This window comes from Schistocerca gregaria, chromosome 5 (genome assembly GCF_023897955.1).
Source record: "Schistocerca gregaria isolate iqSchGreg1 chromosome 5, iqSchGreg1.2, whole genome shotgun sequence".
In the NCBI taxonomy this organism is placed as follows: Eukaryota; Metazoa; Arthropoda; class Insecta; order Orthoptera; family Acrididae; genus Schistocerca; species Schistocerca gregaria.
Window position 1 is genome coordinate 589,540,826 of NC_064924.1, and position 20,915 is coordinate 589,561,740.

At 41.9% G+C, this 20,915-nt stretch overlaps 1 protein-coding gene across 1 annotated transcript in view; it reads left to right on the forward strand.

Annotated features, from left to right (window-relative positions):
* LOC126273417 (uncharacterized) overlaps positions 1-20,915 on the forward strand; it is a 234,972-nt gene that overhangs the window by 213,610 nt on the left and 447 nt on the right. The gene's annotated exons all lie outside the window — the stretch shown is intronic.

A 20,915-nucleotide genomic window follows, 5' to 3' on the forward strand; every position in this document is an offset into this window, starting at 1 on the left:
ATCGCTGAGTGCCTCATAAAAACTATCCATCTTATTTTGATCTGTCCCTTCACAATGCGAATATACTGACACAATCTTAATTTTCCTGCTAGACACTGTCAAATCTATCGACATCAGTCGTTCGTTTACATACCTTACTGCAACTTTGCTGGTTTCCATTTCTTTTCTGATGTAAATCCCTACACCCCATTGTGTTATTCCTGCTTTGACCCCTGACAGGTAGACCTTGTATTCTCCCACCTCCTCATCTTTCTCACCCCTTACCCGAATGTCACTAACAGCTAAAACGTCCAGCCCCATCTTACTTCCAGCCTCTGACAGCTCTACCTTCTTCCCAAAGTAGCCCCCTTGATATTAATAGCTCCCCATCTCATTAACATTTGTTTGATAAGTCGTATCTTTGGAGTCCCTGGTTTGTCAGTTAGAGGTGGGACACCGTCATCTCCAGAGGTCCGAGACATTTTGCTCTGATTGTTGCCAGCATCATATTTAAAGTATCGGGGAAGCAGGTTGCTAGCCTCACTTGCCCCGAATCCCATTGAGTTTTACCCCTAACGGTTGTGGGACTAACCAGTGGATTTGGTAGTCTTTGCCGTATGAGCACAAAGGTGACCACGACTCAGAATATGTCCGAGATGCCCAGCCTTATTCCCAAGTAACTGGTATCCCGACTGTTGGGACCCCTTACTTGGCCACTCATACGTTGCCCGTGGTTCATGAACTAGGAAATGACTACAGGAACCCACATCATTAACACTTCCAAATAAAAAACATATTTAACAGAACACTAATCATCCTGAAAGACCAAAAACATGTTCTACAAATAGAATTTATATCATGTTTCAACACAAACTCACTGAAAGGAATTACGATCGTTAAAAAAATTGGAATATATGTTTTAATATTGCATAAATAGATATAGGGCTACTCTGCCTCTTCTTTAAAAATTATTGTTTTGGCTCCAGTTCATCAGTGTATGGATCTCTGTTGTAAAGCATGTTATAAATAATTTGTTTATTATTCCATATGATGACTTCTGAATACTAAACCTCAATGTAATTTCTTTGGAATCATACCAAATTTTAAACTTTTCTATTTAGTTTTGGACTAATCAAAATATTCTGCAGATTACTGATGATTTCCACTCCTTGAAAGTTACATCTACAGGCCCTATGCTTTGGTTTTATTTATTTCTGCATTTCTGCAAAAGGGAATTTTTTAACATCTGATATTGATCTAAATGTTCGAAAGTCTTTTCTGGAAGTATTTGTCTGAAGTGCTGCCTTTTATGGAAGTGAAACATCGATGCTAAACTGTTCACACAAGAAGACAACAGAGGCTTTTGAAATATGTTCCTATAGAAAAAATGCTGGAGATTAGATGAGCAGGTTGAATAACTAATGAGGTGCTACTGAAGCAAACTAAAGAAAAAAGAAATTTATGGCACAACTTGACTAAAAGGAGAGACTGGTTGATAGAACAAATCCTGAGGTATCTAAGAATTGTCACTTTGATAATGGAAGGGAGTGTGGGAGGTAAAAATTGCAGAGGAAGAACTAGTTTTGAATATGGTAATCAGGTTGAAATGGATGTAGGTTGTGCTAGTTATGCAGAGACAAAGAGATTCTCACAGGTCAAACCTGCTTGGAGACCTCACTACACCAGTCTTTGATGACTACAACAAGTATAACAACAAGAAAGTTTATTTTAGATCAGAATCATAAATTAATTAACAGCAACAAAACTGAGACTGGATAAGTATTAGTAAGGTGTTTAAGCAATGCTGATATGCTCAGCTTTCACTTAGGAAATTTAGTTTGGTAAAAAAGGTAGATTTTAAATATCAAGTGTACCTCAGACATATGTGAAATTATGTAAAGCCATTGTATTTTATCGCTGTCGGGCCATAGCTGAAAGTAAAACATGTAATAATAGACAACATGTTATCCAATGTTCCACTGAAACAAAGTACTGTCAACACCTTATTAATAGTTGTTTACATTTAGCACCAGCCATACATACCTCCATCAGTTGACTCCTTCTGATGATGGAAATGTCTTCTCGGGTTGAAAATATATTCATAGATCAGACCAGACATAATACATCCAAGTATTGGACCTAACCAGTCAACCCAGTGATATATTCTGACAGATATATTGACAGGAAAATTAATTAGTACAACACACTGGTGTTAATTATTGACTGACATTTTATCATCTGCAACTAACAAGCGTTTATCGCTTTTTAGCCAAATTTTAGGCCTGCTGTGATGCAAATATTACACAATGACTCAAACAGCAGTATGTAATACTAATGTATATATTTACCTTATTAAACAAGGGAGAGCACCGAGTGAGGTGGCGCAGTGGTTGTCACACTGGATTCTCATTTGAGGGGACAATGGTTCAATCCCGTGTCTGGCCATCGTGATGTAGGTTTCCCAATGCCGGGACGCTTCCTTTGACAGGGCACGGCCGACTTCCTCCGCCGTCCTTCCCTCATCCAATGAGACCGATGACCTCGCTGTCTGGTCTCCTCCCCCAGTAAACTGCATAAATTTCTGTGAGGAAACGTGACCAATTTTAATGCTGTCAGAGACTTAACGTAGTAAGGATCACAGTATTGATTAATTTTTTCCGCCACATGCGTTTCGACTGAAGCCATCTTAAAAGGTTACGATATACCATAGACACAAATTATCTGCAAAGTTTTAAACATGGCTGCTTGGTTCAGTGACCGTTTCTGAATTAGAATTGAAATTAATGGACTACTTCAACTCCACTTTCGTAAGATAAGTTCAACGACGAAGTCAATTTACTAAAAAACGATAGCAGTCAATAACGAGTATAAAGCTAGCACAGTAGATGACATCCTTACAAAGAAAACTACTAAAAGAGTTACTACGCTCGGCACCTCTATCATTGAATCTAGCCAACAAAAATATTTCTGTTTTCCCTTCGTGGGGCCCATTTCCTGTCAGAGCCAACGCCTTCTTTGTAATAAATACAACTGCAACGTTGCATTTTCTTATTTGAAAAAAATCTTCATTCATAATTTAAATTCGATTCGTTCCCCTATAGAAAGTTCTGGCGTCTATAAGATTGTCAGCGATACCTGGTCTTCTTACTATATAGGACAAACAGGACGTGCCTTTACAACCAGATTTAATGTTACTAGCCCCCAAAATTCGTCTTTTGCGGACTATTATCTAATTACAGGTCACGCGCCTAAAGCTATTTGCGATATCAACATTCTTCACACCGTGAAGAAAGGACGTAAATTAGACATTCTGGAAGAATTAGATATTTTTAAAGATTTAACTCGAAGAGATAGTCTCACTGTCAATGAACGGCTGCAGTTTCTTTACAAAAATTTCTTCAACGGTATAAAGCCGTTACTTGTCATTTAGTTTCCCGTCTCCCATTGCAGTTTACCGAAATCCATTTTTCCTTCTAAGTTAACTCACAATTTTTCATTTTTTAAATGGTTTATTGGCTGTATTTCATGTTATGTCGCTTCTACAAGCTGTGTCATTCAGCTCTTCCTGTATTTTTTATAATGCCGTTTATATGCTTCAAACTGCATTTCCAAGCTCTGATGCAGACAAAGTGTTACTTTACCTGTCGCTGTTAAACAAAATATTATTTTTTACATTATGTAGCGAACAACATTCATTATAATTTACGTCTGTCTACGCTTGAAGGTTAAGTAGCCAAGTTGTACTTGCGGCTACCAGATGGCACTCTCGATGCAATGTCCAGTTCACCTGCCCGCACTTGGTAATGCGGGCGCGTCAGTCCGTTGCAACCTGTGGCTGTATAGGTACGAGCAGCCCATAGTGGCTCGCCTTCACGCTTTCGTTTTTTACATATTTTGCGACTAAAGCCCTTCTGGCCTGTTAATTATTCTGTATGTCACATGAAAGTTCTGCCTCTGCCCTTTATTGTTAGTCAGTACTTACACTTTTTATGTAAAGATATGTCTTATTCCATAAATTTGTAACTATGTTACAGGTCATTTATTTATTTAGAAGTGTTGAAACTTAGACAATAAGACTTAAATAATTGAGACCAAAGGCTCATGTGTTTCAATACAAATTATCTGGTCTACCTTGGATAATGATATTAGAGTACACTCAAATGTCATCACGTCATATACTTTGCATCAACGTTCGATAAATCCGCTTTGGCTTCTACTCAAAATAGTATTATAAATATTTGAAGTCTACGAAAATGGCGTGAGCCACAATTCGTTAGGCAGAAAAAAAATCAGTAATATTATCAATAAGAATATAAGCTTTAGAGTTCAGTACTTTAGTTTCAAACAGGTATTGGCGGATAATTTACGTGGTAGTTATCTTCATTCAAATATATTTCATTTACGTTTTCCCTTTTCAAGCACACAAATCCCCAGCCGTTGCGGATAGTTGACCATTTGTTTAGGGTAACGTTCGCAATCGCATCTTAGTGAGCCGGACAGGGTGGCCGAGCGGTTCTAGGCGTTACAGTCTGGAACCCCGCTGCCACTACAGTCGCAGGTTGGAATCCTGCCTCGGGCATGGATGTGTGTGATGTCCTTAGGTTAGTTAGGTTTGAGTAGTTTTAAGCTCTAGGGGACGGTTGACCTCAGAAGTTAAGTCCCATAGTGCTCAGAGCCATTTGAACCATTTTTGAACCTCATCTTAGTGATATCTGGAGCTAAATTTCCTTATACATTTCTAAATTTAAATTGATTACGCACAGTAAAAGTAGGGAAACGACGGGAATCTTAACACAGATGATTTTCCACTGCTTGACAACTGCTAACGCAAGGCCGTCGATTGCTGCGGAATATCCAACAACTTTTACGGAGCACTCGACCAATGAAAGTGAAAGACGATGTAGAGGATGAGACATTTTAGCTGTAGCAAGTCTGGGTACGAACACACTGAATGCTTTCGACAGTTCACGCAGTACAGTGTTTGGCGAAAGTTATTGAGGAGGCGGTTAGTGCTGCATGCCGTATGGTACGGCAACATGTCTGCAAGACATCATTTGAATGCTTGCGACCGTAGAAGACGTTGGACGGCTCAAAACCGGTAAAATTGCCATCACTATGACCACCTTAATGCGAGTACCGAAAAATGTCGTCCTATCGTTTAAAAAAGCCGCTGAGGGTGTGAATGCTATGTGAAAGTTTTCCGTTGGATGCAGGTGGATCACCACACCGGAAGAGGATATACATACGTAGCCCTAGTGCCGAAAAGGGAAATTTCAGTCTTAGGGGGATCGCTGCAGACCTCGCAGCCGCTACCGGTGAAAGTATCTCTACAAAAAACGAATGACGGCGATTTAATCAGGCTGGTCTGGACGCTCGAGAGCTTGTTAAATGCATCCCACTTCAGTTACACAATCGCCGAGGAAGGGGCATGTTCGGCAGTGTGGAGAGAGAAAGAGGAACACGTTACACATCGCAGAATGTTCATGAATGTCATCGGTATGGCGTAAGCGTTGTGCAATGGGCAAGCGCTACGTTCAATGGCTCAATGTCGTTGCATATATTTGCGCAATATACCGTTACAGCACAGCTGTATTGAAGGGAGATTATTCAGAACAATGTATAGACGTGAGGTAGGTCCAGACTGTCTAGTTGCGGATGACAATGCTCTTCCACACAGGACTCTAGAGGTTTCGGACATACTGAAAAGTGAAGGTACTGAACATACGAAATAGCTTCCGAAGCCACTCGGACATAAACGCTATAAATAGTTCGTGGGATAATTTTGGCAGACATTTTACTGAACGAACATCCCTCCCTCAACCGTGCACAATCTGATAACCGCCTTGACATAGGAATGGGACAATACCACCATGGACTATTTACCCGTTTTTTATTCATCAGGCGCAAAATGTGCTTTGGTGCCCAAGGAGGGCATATTCCTTACTGAGGATCCAATATCAACCTTTATGTTGCGATTCCGTCCTATATCAGGCATGGAAGTTCTATATATATGGTATCCTGCTTTCGCACGTGGTGAAATCTTTACCGTTTTTCGTTGTAAGTACAGAATCCACTAAAAATCCTCTTACAAGCTTCTAGGGTATTTAGAACGGTCTGAGTGGGAGGTATTTTCTGCTGGAACACACTGCCGGAAAGCTCTCGTCTCGGTGCTACAGCCATTTCAAAGTATGGGGGTAATGCGACCAGTTTTACTAGTAATTTATTAGACGTGACCCAGCATATCACTTGTTTTACAATTCAACTCCTTTAATAACCAAAGAAACAAAAAGGAAACTTTGATTTCACGAATGCTGTTGTTTACAGTTGAACGTTTTCTTCCATTTCACAGGAAGATTAGGATTCTGATCCACTACAAGCAAGTTTCTGTGTGGCGAACACCTCGTTCTGTGCATACGCTGTACCAACGAATGATGTTGTGATAGAAACACTCTTATCACATTTGGTATCTCCGCAATCTGCCCTTCAGCGACTACCAACCGTGGCACTAAATCATCTTCTGTTTCTGTAAGCTCTCATAAACCAAACTCTTCATCTCACCTGAGAGGAAAAAGTCCAACGGAGTCATCTCCGGTGATCGTGGAGTCCATTTGACTGGGTCTCCTCTGGCCATCCATCTGTGTCCCAATTGGTTTTCCATACGTTCACTAACATGAACTGAAAAGTGAGACGTGAGCTGACATTCTGAAACCCTGTGTCTTGACGGACGTTCAATGGCACAGCATCCAACAACACGTCTAATACTTGCTGCGGAAAGGTCCAGCTGCCGAAAGGCACGCGATTTAGCTCATGCAGGCTGGCGTGAGGTCTGGAACAGGACAAGGTAATTACAATGTAGAAACAACGGACGTAGCTGGTGGAATACTTAACTTTAATCTATTAATGACGAACGTCGCTTGATGGTACAAGATTCACAATATCTATAGTAACTGAATATGGCGCCTTGCTAGGTCATAGCAAATGACGTAGCTGAAGGCTATGCTAAACTGTCGTCTCGGCAAATGGGAACGTAAGTAGGCAGTGAACCATCGCAAGCAAAGTCGGCTGAACAACTGGGGCGAGTGCTAGTATGTCTCTCTAGACCTGCCATGTGGCGGTGCTCGGTCTGCAATCACTGATAGTGGCGACACGCGGGTCCGACGTATACTAACGGACCGCTGCCGATTTAAAGGATACCACCTAGCAAGTGTGGTGTCTGGCGGTGGCACCACATCCCCCCCCCCCCCCCCCCGCAAATCGCCATAAGGTTGTGGCATTATGCTTCCGCCCGACGTGGGGAGGACCCCATGTTGACGTAAGCGACGAGGTGAGGAGCCAAACAACAGGCGAGGCTGTGCCACCCGCACCCTGCCATTCGGACCGCGGGGAGCTAGGAAACGCCTGAAAACCTACTCCAGGGTGCACGCCAACATGCGGTGTATTCGCCCGTAGAGAGACCGGAGGGGCCTTCATCGGGCCGGGGCACCCGACGGACGGAGACGACATATGGTCCGGAACGGGTAGCTGGTCACGGGAAGCGATCGGCGGCGCGTGACCCAGGGATGCGCCCGGCGGTCGCAGCGAAGCGTCCACTGCGGGCGTCGCCGGCGGGAGAACAGGCGGCGGCGGCGGCGGTGGCGGAGGCGCGTCACCCTGGGGCAAAATGGAAGGCAGCGTAGGGAACACCTGGGGCTGAGGCGACCCAGTAGATGGGTCCCCGGGGCGCTGACCGGACGGCACTGTCGCTGGAAGCAGACGGCGAGCGGCAGATCCCGTGCGATGACAGAGGCGCAGCTGATTGAGATGCCGATGCACCTCACCAGAGGCCCCCAAAACCAGATACATAGCGCTGCCGAGGCAGCGAAGAATGCGCCCTTCGAGTCAACGCCGTGAACCTCGATATTGGCGATAGTAGACAACGTCGCCTGGAGCAAAAGCAGGTGTCTGCCGCTGCACAGGAACCTGATGCGGCGGATGTCGCAAATACATCAAGGTTCGATGATGACGACCGTGGAGCAACTCAGCTGGCGAGCGACCATCTCGGAGCTGAGAGCGATGCGAGGACAAAAAGAGCAATAACGCGTCCTCCCGAGAATGCGACTCTTTCAACTTCAACATCTGTGACTTGAAAGTCCTGACCAATCGTTCAGCGGCATCGTTTGACAGTGGCGAAAACGATGCGGATGTCAGACGTTGAATATCATTTGCCTTGCAGAATGACTGAAATTCTGCGTACATGAATTGTGATCCATTGTCGGAAACAATAGTCTGTGGTAGACCTTCAATGCAAACGATAGCGGATAACGCTTGGATGGTGGCAGATGACGTGGTGGAAGACATCCGGACAACAAAAGGAAAATTACTGAATGAATCTACCACAACCAACCATCGAGCATTCAAGAATGGACCAGCAAAATAGGTGTGTAAGCGTTCCAAGGGGAAGTGGCTTTTGGCCATGCAAAGAATTTCCGGGGTGGTGCTGTTTGTCGTTCGGCACACACCGTGCAAGGAGAGCACATACTCGTAATCGTGTCATCGATTCCGAACCAAGTACATTGCTGACGAGCAAGTTGTTTCGTTCTCACTATACCCCAATGTCCTTTGTGGAGAAGCTGTAAGACAGAGAACTGTAATGAACGTGGGACCACGACCCTGGACTGATCATTATCAGAATGCACTAGCAAAACACCACGCCAAACAAAAAGTCTCTCCTTGTGAGCAAAAAATCGGCGAACCAACAGGTCCCCGATCCGTGACTCTGACAAGGGCCATTGCGTAGCAACAAAGCGCAGAACGGGAGAAGGGACAGTGTCGGTAGCTGTGGCTGTAGCTACACGACGAAAATCAATCAGAAATGATTCGACCACTCATCGGTTTCCGCATCAATGAACGTGCAAGCAAGTGCGGAGGAATCGAATGCCCTATCGTCAGCAACAGGCAAGCGGGACAACGCATCGGCGTTTCCGTGCTTATCAGTGGACCGATACAAGGTATCATAGCAGTACTGCGAGAGGAAAATACACCAGCGAATGAATTTCTGCGCTGTAGGTGGAGGTAAAGGCTTGATCAGATTAAATAGCGATGTCAAAGTTTTGTGGTCTGTGATTATGGTAAAGTGACGACCATACAAGAAATCATGATACTTTGAACACCAAATACGAGAGCCAATGCTTCTTTCTCGATCTGTGAATAATTTCTTTGCGCAGACAAGAGCAATTTGGACGAATGGGCAATAGGGCGATCGTGAGATCCATCTTTGTGCGCAAGCACAGCACCGATCCCAAAATCCGATGCATCCACCGTCAACAAGAGGGGCTTCTGGGGATCGAATGGCGTAAGGCAAGTATTGGAAAGCAACGCCGATATCAACGGCCGAAAGGAGCGTTCGCATTCCGTCGTCTAGACGAACGGAACACCCTTACGGCGTAAGCGATGAAGCGGAGCTAAAATGGAAGAGACATGCGGCACATATTCATGGTAATACATATTTTTTCCGAGCACACTCTGTAGCTGCTTCAAATTCCGCGGCGAGGGCAAGTCTTGTATGGCACGAAGGTGCGTTGGACTGGGATGTATGCCTTGGGCATTGAGAAAATGTCCGAAGTAAGGCAAGTCCCGAGCAAAAAACACACATATATCATTCGCAAGAGAAGAACATTTTGTCTCAAGACCTGAAATAATGTTCTGAGATTGGCCAAATGTTCTTCTTCCGACTTTCTGGAGATCACAATATCGTCCAGATAATTTGCTGCAGTAGGGACCGACGCACAAACAGTTTGTAGATATTGCTGAAACAATGCAGGGATGGATGCACACCCGAAATGCAGTCGTTTGAATTGATACAACCCAAGATGCTTGTTAACCACCAAAAGGCGCTGGGATTCTCCGTCCACCGGTATTTGCAAGTACGCATCTGTGAGGTCCAACTTCGAAAAATATTTACCAGGGCACAGTTTGTCAAAAAGATCTTCCGGGTTGGGGGGGGGGGGGGGGTTAAGGAAAAGTTGAAATCACTAGTTGTGGATTAACTATTGCCTTGAAGTCCACATAAAGTCTCAACTTTCCGGAGGTTTTTGGCAAAATGACTAAGGGTGATGCCCAGAGAGAAGCCTGCACACGTTCAATTACACCTTGTGATTCCAATTCGTGTAATGTTTTTGCGACCTCATCACGCAATGCGAGGGGAACATTGCGCGCTCTGAAACGTTTTGGTTGGGCGTTTACTTTCAGTTCCAAATGTGCTTTATAGTTCTTAGCGCAACCGAGGCCCGGTGCAAAAATGTCTGCAAATTCTTCACATAGAAGAGAAACACTGTCTGAAAGCACAGTCTGGTTCACTGATAGGACCTGATTTAGTATAGACAAGTTAAACAACTGAAATAAATCGAAACCAAACAAGCTCACTGCAGACGAAGAATGAAGGACGTAAAATGACACAAGTTTTGTTTGTCCTCTGTATGTTGCAAGAAAGCTGCACTGTCCTAACACTGGGATGTCTTGGCCTGAATAGCTAGTTAACTTAAAATTTGCGGCACGCAACGGAGGTGTGCCCAGCAGTTTTTAAGTGTCTTCATTGATCAGTGAAACTGCACCTCCGGTATAGACCTGGAATGGTATCACTTTGCCTGTAATGTCCAAGTCTCCGAAAAGTTTATTGTGTTGCTGACGGCAAGAGCGACTGTCTGGTGGAACGGGAACTGACACTGGTACATAAGCACTTGCGACTTGACGGGAGTTCCGGCGATGCCGACGTACAATATTTTTGGGACGAACACAGTCACTGTGAGAGAGAGTGGCACTGCGCGGAGTGGAATGAACTACATGAATTTCCACGGGCGAAGTTTCGCGAGCCTGAGTATCCTTCGTTCGAATCCGACACCGGCGCGAAGTAAAGGGCCTGGAACGGTGTTGAGCTTCCGATCTGAGCTTTTTCTGGCTCAAACTCTGAATATGTCCTTTTTTATTATAATAAAAGCAAATAGCTTGGCGTGACGGGAAAGTCTCACGCGAATGTTTAGTAGCACACCCCGGGCATGATGTCATCACTGCATTTGCCTGCCTGCGAGGCACACTTGGCTGAAAGCCTGGCGGCAGCGGCGCGGGCGGGCGCGAGGGCTGTTTACTGCTCCGTGCAGCCCGCCCGGCGGGCCGGTTAACCTGACACACTGCTGGCGAAGTTTCAAATGATTCCTTAGCAAAGTCAAGTGTGTCCTGCCGATCCAATATGTCCATCACTTTGAAACGTCCCCTTAGAAGAATTATACACGAGTGTGCTTAAACTGACACACAATAGTTTTTAGCGCAACGCAATCTGACTTTCAATAATCCCTACAAGAGAATGGCCCTGACTAACATTAACCTATATGTTTCACAAATCGCTTACCTCACAAAAATCTTGCTTACTCAAACTACTGCAATACAGCGAGCGCCACTACTGCCAGCTAAATAAAAGATTCAAACTACGGAAGGCACTAACTACTGATAGGCATACTTAGAAAATGAAAGATTTTAATAGAGAACAAACAATGTTTTTACCTTAATAGTCGTAATATATATATCAGTTCATGACACCAATTCTTACAAATTTCAAAACTCCGCCATCTCTCTCCACACGTCCACCACTGCTGGCGGCTCACCTCCAACTGCGCAACGCTAAGCGCGGTTAGAATCCAGCTGCCACTGCCCGACACTACAATGGCAGACAACAATGCAAACTAGCCACAGACTGCGCACAGCACAGCCAGTGATTTTTCATACAGAGCGCTATGTGGCGTTACCAATAAGAAAACCTAAACAGCCTACTTACATAGCCCCCATGCTCCCCACAAAAAAATTTACAAGTTCCAGAATGAGATTTTCACTCTGCAGCGGAGTGTGCGCTGATATGAAACTTCCTGGCAGATTAAAACTGTGTGCCCGACCGAGACTCGAACTCGGGACCTTTGCCTTTCGCGGGCAAGTGCTCTACCAACTGAGCTACCGAAGCACGACTCACGTCCGGTACTCACAGCTTCACTTCTGCCAGTATCCGTCTCCTACCTTCCAAACTTTACAGAAGCTCTTCTGCGAACCTGGTTCGCAGAAGAGCTTCTGTAAAGTTTGGAAGGTAGGAGACGGATACTGGCAGAAGTGAAGCTGTGAGTACCGGACGTGAGTCGTGCTTCGGTAGCTCAGTTGGTAGAGCACTTGCCCGCGAAAGGCAAAGGTCCCGAGTTCGAGTCTCGGTCGGGCACACAGTTTTAATCTGCCAGGAAGTTTCAATTTACAAGTTGTTTTGGGCAGTGGCCAATACAGATTTTAAATTTTTTTTCATAATTACAATAACAAAGAAATGAAATGCACACACTTATCGATACAATGTTGGTCAAAAGCTAAAATTTTCTCACAGTCCATCATAAAGACAGTCCTGATCATTCATCAAAGTAAAATTGCAGTGTTTTTCTCAAAGTCTGAGTAGTAAGAGAAAATGCACACGGAAGTAGTGGATTTCCATGCAGTTTTGAAGAAGTAGTGTTGTCCTTCCAACGGAAAGACAGTGCTGACTCTTGACATGCAGACAGGTAATGGGCCACAACAGACCAAACCCACAGCAGAGTCAGTCGAAGTTGAAGACTATTGGTAGGTAGGTCATCACAGAGCAGACCTACTGTAGTCCTGGTAGAAATTAGGGTATTGATGGGCCACCAGAGGTGCAGACCCACTGCAGTACTTGTAGAAATAATGGTATTGGTGGGTCATCGAAGGTGTAGACCCACTGTAGTCCTTGTAGAGATGGCCAGCAGCCATCTGTTTGACTGTGCAGGCGCACAATCACCATTGAAGAGTCTTGAGGATAATATAGCAAGTCCATAACCACCAATTGTGCACTCACAAAAATTGTTTTTGAAATGTTCTTAGAACCAGCAATGCTGTTATCCAGTCCCTTACTGAATTATTAACACACGTGCAAACACTATCAGTCCCTACTTCTCACATATTTTCCATATACTATGACCAACAGAAATGTGTGCAGTGAAATGTAACTTACAAGTTACTTAATTTGATGAACAGGTGTCAATTACAATTTTATAACATGAGAATACAATAACAAAGGTACAAAATATATCATTGAAGAACATAATAGTACAGATAACATTTGCAGTAATACAGGCTTTACAAAAGAATCGAAATAACATATACATCAGTGTTACAGGAATTGTGACAGGAGCACATACATAAAAAATCAGAATAAATTTCGAAACATCAACTTCACACATGAGCATTAAAACAAAATAGAATAAATAATGTCTAAACATCTTTACAAAGTAAATAACATATTATTTATGTAAATTATATTTGAGGATAACAGTATTTCTCATCATAGTGAATGTAGCTTAGTATTAGAACAGAAAAAAATTCTATGAAACAGTACACAGAGACAGGAAGAAAATAAATACACAAGGGTACACAAACACATAGTGGGATGACACAAATGAAAGCACAGGGTTTTTTTTTTAGGGTAACATTTGGAACTGGAGTTCAACCTAAAACTTCATTCCATAGATCGCCCCTCTTATTTCAACATTTGCTCCAGCCAAAAAAAACATCCTATCTAAGCATGCTTTCTGTATTCTGTTCTCATCCTCTTTGAAAAATAGTTTTCCTCCACTGTACACTACTTTTTTGGCCAAACCATTTTCTTATAGCTTCTCAATGCTTTTCTTCCAATTCATCATACTTAGTTTCTTATATAGTCTACCCCCTCTTAAGCTAACTTAAACCTACTGAGCTCAGATGCTGAACTAAGGGACGACGCAATGCAGGAGCACAAAACAAATTAACACAAACAGCAATGACCCAAAAAAAAATGCAAATTTGCCAAGCAAGCAGCAGTAAATGTAATAACTTATATCTAAACATGAAAAACCCACAACTAGAAAAAATAGTATACTAAAAACAACAATGCACATAAGGGAAAGTTATAATCACATCTTAAGGTCTATGTAATTAAAGTGGTGCACCACAAAAACTAATGCTACAACAAATTATCAAGTACTTGAAAAGAAAATTATATATACAGTTACTGTTATTAGTCGCTTCTTATTGCTCTTTCCATTCCAAGAGCTCCTTTTTCGAAGAATGTGGATCATAAAATAATTATTTAATAGATCTGTCGACAGAAACTGTTCACATTAGCAAATGCATTTAATTTTATAAAAACAATGCTGCAACACAGCTGGAAAACAGATATCAAATGAAATAAGCAACTAAGGACAAAGCATAAAAATATCATTCAATAGTTATGTGACATTTCATAAGTTAGTAGAATTCTCTCAACTCTCGTAGAAAGACGTTTCTTATAATCAAGTGTCAGATGTAAGTATCTTTCTCAGTAATGAGCGTGTCGTATTTGCGGTGCTATCTACAAAGGAATGTCAATAGCGAGGATAATGGCCTCCTTTTTTTTCACCTGCGCCTCTGAAAGGCACACACTAATGGCTTTCTTTTGTCAGCTGGTTGTCGCGCAGCTGGGTGCCCACGACGCATCACATGCAGGTGGTCACTTAACTGTCTTATCGAAATATTTACGACACCAGTTTCCACTATAGTGGCAGTCTCATATAAAAATATTTCACAGGTCAAGAATTTGCGTTACAAATCTGTAGAAACAAAATCCTATAAATATAACAGTGTCCAAAAAATTTTCGTTGGCATTGTAATACATTCACGCATTTACATACATTTCATAAATCTTAAAGTATGATTCTTGGTTTCCTACAACCTTTTTCACAAACCAGAGTCCCTAACCACTACTCATAATTCCTTACCTTATTCGTCGACACTTTTTCAATATTTCATCATAACAGATACGTAGCATAATCAAATAACTCTTATACCATCAGCTTATTGATCATAAACATACCGCAACAGCATAATACACATTGTCATCGTCAAAATAACATCATAAAAACTCAGCTAAATCTCAAAATCATCGTAGCTTTCTGCAATAATTTCAAAGCCTAAAAAATATTCTCTGCTCGTTTCAATAGTGTCATTTACCTCAAACGTACATTAAAAATCATGATCCCATACCAAATACATCATTCAAAGCTCTCATAGTATCACAATGGTTCCGAAAAAATATGAAAATTTCACAAAGTACAGACAAAATAGAATTTCATAAGTGTGAAATTATCCAACTGTGTGATTGCGTAAACATGTGTCACTGACGTAATAAAAAAATTTTTGTCTCTCAGTTAAATGATCAGATAGCTGTGTAATTTATGTGTTAGAGAAATATGGTACCGATGTGTAAAGTTGTATAAGCAAATACCATATTAGCTAGGGCTCCTTGTGCTTGCCAAACACATGATACACAAAGTAAGCGTGTACCACCCTGAGGATTAATGTAATTATACCCTCAGGTGTTACAGATTACAGCAATGGAATGAAATGTATCACGAAAAACTTTCTTTTTAATTCCACAATCTTGATAAATAAATGGTTTAAGTACTAAATTAATCACTCAAATGCTTGCCCTGTAATGCTAAATGTGCGTTTTGCTGTAAGATAATTCTGTGGAACTGTCGTAGTTATCGTCCTCTGTAGGCAAAGTTCTGCTGAAGTCAATGTACTTACCTCATCATAAACGAAAGTGAAATGCTTTCCGTATAGATATCGTAGTTATTACGTACCTTACCATGATCAAGAAAGTACTATAATGTAACATATTGTTGTGCTACGATAAAGGCTGTCTCATTGTAGCTATACCACAAAAGTTACTACTAAAACATGTTTTACTTTCCAGAATAATACCGAAAAACTGTGCAGATATAAAACAGATACACCGCAAAAGCAACAATGTAAATCGTGTCACATATTAGTCGCGTCGTGATATGATGGTGTAGCTGTTACATAAACTAACGACTGTGTCATCTGTTATCTCACAGAAAGCACTTTAAATCCGTAATGTATTTTCAAGTAAACCAAAATTTTGCGTTGAAGTTTCATTAGCAGTACTGGTAAATGATCGAAGTATGTGAGCCTTATAGACGTTACGTAATCGCACAACTAACAAGCAAGAATGTACACACAATAACACTGTGTCGTCTGTTCGCTGCAACCATGCACTCATAATTTCTGTTTAGATAAGTTCTCTTGGTTCTTGATTGGATATTTAACTTCAAAACATTGTTGCATGTTAACAGTTTCTCAGTGTGAAAAAGCATACTAGAAATGTGAAGTGAAATGTTTTGTGGCAAAGACAAAGTTAAAAGGCAGATTATCTTTCAATAAACGGTTTTATATGTGAAATGTAGTACAATCCTTTACTCTTCCTAGTACACAGACTGTCAACTGAAAAGCAATTATCATGATTTATACGTCGGTAAGGAATGCTAAATCTTTTCTCAAGGTTAGTGTCTCTGTTATTTTTCTCTGAGCCAGCAGGCGCAGGTGGCTGCCAGCGGTGCGAGTCATTGTCTGTTTCTTTGTTGGCGCGCGTCGTTATTGGGATTGGGAGACCTAACTTCTACAAATTCACCTTGACGAGGAGGCCCTGCCCTGTATGAAGCTCTCCAGTTCTGATGCAGTTCAGATCTGTCGTTACGATCATATCTTCTGTCGTCATGTCGGTAGATTCCAACTTTATTTCTTGTCGGCCACGTGGTGGAGAATTTCTCCCTGAATCGTAACTGCGCGCTGGACCTTTGCGTCTGAAGTTATTCTGTCTCCCGTGATAATAATAGTTCTGGTTGCTAAATTGTCTGTTTCTATGATTCTCTCTGTCATGTTCATTACTACGGAAATACGATCTTTCTCTGTAACTATTACTCTGCCAGTGGTTGTCATATGGGTGGTGTCTGTTTTGGTCACGATTTACGTTGTACGAATAGCCCTGTGGTGTATTATTTCTGTCATCGCGGAATTGTGACAGGTGTGACCTGTAATTGTTGTGCTCCTGTTTTCGCGTTCCGCTATTGTCAGTGTCAATTTCCAGTTCTTGTAACAGACCCTGAAAAGCTTCAATGTCGTCTTTGCATCGTCCTGCTAAAGTAATCTGTCCTAAATGTTCAGGTAATTTGATTAAGCAAATGCGGATGACTTCTGAGGGGCTGTATGGGTTTGAAAGATACTGATTCTTATGTAACATGTTTTCAAAATATTTGACAAGACTGGAAAATTCAGATTGTTCGAAATGTTTCATCATTATGATGCCATGTTTTACTCGGTCTTGTGTGGCTTGAGACCAATATACTGAGAGGAAGGCATGATAAAATGTTCCTTCACTGTGACAATCGTGAATGACCGATCGCATTCTTACAGCTCGTTCATTCTCCAAGTAGCCACACATAAATTCTAATCTGTGCTCTAATGACCAGTTGGGAGGAAAACAATGAGAGAATTGATGGAGCCTCGCTTGTGGATGAATGTCGTTGCCAGAATTCTTAAATGTTTTGAGTTTACGTGTAGTAATGAACAGCTTATAGTCAAAATAATCGTGTCGGCGAGTAGCATATCGGTCATTGTTACGTCGTGTCGGCGGTTCCATCTCAAAATTCGGTGCACCTTGCCAATTTCTTTCATAATTTCCGAAATTCCCTGTGTTATTATTTTGTGGCTTTTTCGTATTTCTAAGTGCCTCTTCCCGTGTTGGAGTGCGAGTGTCCTCTGAAATACATAATTCTTGTATTACCTGTGTCAGCTGATCTTGCACTTCCCGGATTTCTCTTTGGTGTTGTGTATTAATTTGATTCTGATTTTGTTTGAAATTCCTAATTTGTTCGCACTCTTCTGTATCATTCAGATCATCATCTACCTTTGTAGATAAGTTAGTGAACTGATCTGAAAGTTTTGCTACTTTCTCCGATAGTGAACACATTTCCTCAGTGTGTTTTTCTGAACCAAGTTTCAGAGTGTCCATTTGTGTTGAAATCGAATGTACTGAGACCTTTAAGTTTTCCTGAGTTCTTGCAAGTTGCGTAACCAAATCGGTGGATGCAACTGAGTCCATTGTAGCTTGGAAGGTGTCGTGATTTTCACGAACAATAGTTTGCAGTTCTTTTATGGCTGCTTCATGATTCTGTAATGCATTTTCATCCCGGGAAAAAAGAGGTAGAAAATGCTCTCAAATTTGTGTTTTTACCTCTTTACAGATTTTTTGGCATTTTGATTCAATGTTATGTAACTCAGTAGTTAAATCTTCATGTGTTTGTTCAAGTGTGGTGTCTAAATTTTGAAGCTTTTGCTGTGTTTGTCTCTGATTTTGTTCCATTGTGTCTAACTGTTCCTGTGTTTGTCTCTGGTGTTGTTCCATTGTGTCTAACTGTTGCTGTGTTTGTCTCTGGTATTGTTCCATTGTGTCTAACTGTTGCTGTGTTTGTCTCTGGTGTTGTTCCATTGTGTCCAACGTTTGAAGATTATGTTCCATTGTGTCTAACTTTTGAAGATTTTGTTCCATTGTGTCTAACTTTTGAAGCTTTTGTCCCATTTGTTGCATTAATTGTAATAAAAATGCACTGGTGTCTGAAACATGTTCCTTAGTGCTATTGGGCAATGCATTTGAACCGGCAATATTCGCAGTTTGAAAAACAGAAAATGTCTCTTGACTTATTTGAGGAAACGGTGAGGACGCAAAACCTGAATCTAGAGTATTTGCAGGACTGTGTCCTGTCATTTCGGAATCCTGAGGCGAGCTGTTGCCGACAGATCGATCGATAACGCTTCCCTGTTCACCAATTGTTTCACTGTCTACACCATTATTTGCAACCTGCTCCATTTCCCTATGCACAATTATCAAATTACTACTTTGAACATTAGTTAATTGTTTACATGGTGGCGCTAACACACTGCTTTCGTCTTCACTGTCATTTCTCAGTTTACTTTGGAGCCTAGTATTACGTTTTTCACACGCCACTATTGTCACAATATTTCACACGACAACACAAAAAAAGCTCAATTTGAAGAGCAAAAATAAGAGAACACATTAACATATCACTGAAAATAATATCTGGTTAATTGCAAGCACAGCTGCGAACTACTTCGTGCAAAACTACATGTATGCCACAACTATTTTACTGTACAACAATGAAAGACTGCAACTACAAAGGAAATTCTCTCTATGATTATGTGCTAGCAATAAACAAAGGCTACACTAACTACAAAAACTACAAGAAAAAAATCAGAAGATTCCAGTGGGGTATCCTCGGCTAAGGGTCGACATATGACACGTCCCCTTAGAAGAATTATACACGACTGTGCTTAAACTGACACTCAATAGTATTTTTCTCAACGCAATCTGACTTTCAATAATCCCTACAAGAGAATGGCCCCGACTAACATTAACTTATATGTTTCACAAATCGCTTACCTCACAAAAATCTTGCTTACTCGAACTACTGCAATACAGCGAGCGCCACTACTGCCAGCTAAATAAAAGATTCGAACTACGGAAGGCACTAACTACTGATAGGCATAGCAAATGAAAGATTTTAATAGAGAACAAACAATGTATTTACCTTAATAGTCATAATAGTTCATGACACCAATTCTTACAAATTTCAATGCTCCGCCATCTCTCTCCCCACGTCCACCACTGCTGGCGGCTCACCTCCAACTGCGCAACGCTACGCGCTGTTAGCATCCAGCTGCCACTGCACGACACGACAATGGCAGACAACAATGCAAACTAGCCACAGACTACACACAGCACAGCCAGTGATTTTTCATACACAGCGCTATGTGGCGTTACCAATAAGAAAACCTAAAGAGCCTACTTACAACTTGCTGATTGGAGGTTTTGACTAGTTTCAAAATCTGTTCCCTTATACGAACGTCAGAAACGTTCTGTGCAATTGCATCACGTACCATAGTATCTGAATAAGGGAGTCCACATTGACACTCAAAAGCACAATCTCTAGTAAGGCCTTGCAAGGTTGCAACCCACTCCCGATTAGTCTGACCTGCCATACGTTTTATACTAAAGAAATTAACGCTGCAATCAAAACTGTTTGTTTCTTGAAGTTCTACAGGTGTTTAATGGGAATTTTGGAGCACTCTATATACAAGTCGACCTGTATTCCGTATGTACAGTGTTCCATGTCGTTCATCACTTCCCGTAATTATTCCTGACCAACAATGCCTCTGTTCCTTCGCAGTTGTCAAGCAGTGCAAGATACTTGTTGGAAACGTGTCAAAATAATAATTGCTGTTTAAGTGCGCTCTATCAACCCTCCAATCCTGCCCCCCTCCCCCATCCCCTCCCCCCTACCAAGTCCCCACCGCTTACAATTGTCGATTGTTGGACACCACCTATACAAGTTCTTTCAGTTACCATAAACTAACAGTGGATTAAATCAGCAAAAGGGCACCCCTACCCACCCCTCATTATGCTTTAGTTGCCTTACGGCTCTACAGCACGCATTCTGTGCATGTGCGAGCTGCTCGGCCACGCGGTCACTTCTGCCTGGTTTACTTGAAACAGACTTGATTCTCTGATCGTACTGAATAGATCATTGAAATGTTTACGTTCGGCCACTTTGTGGCAGTATTCAGTCATAATCTGACTTAACGTCTTGTCACTGGGCCAAAGTTGTTCGCCACTGTTATGAAGAACATTCTGGACAATTCGAGAGAACGATTTAGCCATCCGGATCGCCCAACATGAGTACCGTCAAACATTTATGGGACATAACAGAGCGGTAAGTTCGTACACAGCATCCTGGAATGGCATCATTTTTGTAACTGTGAATGAATATTGACGTAGCATGAATTAATATTTCTGCAGGAGATTTCCAATGGCTTGTAGAGTCAATGGCATATCGAGTCGCTAAACAATACCGGGAAAAAGGAGGTCCGACACGATATTGGGAGGCATTCCATTACCTTTTTCACCTCAGTGTATATTACGTAAAGACATTTAGTTATGACACACTGCAACAAGAACAGTAAATGGCTGGTCG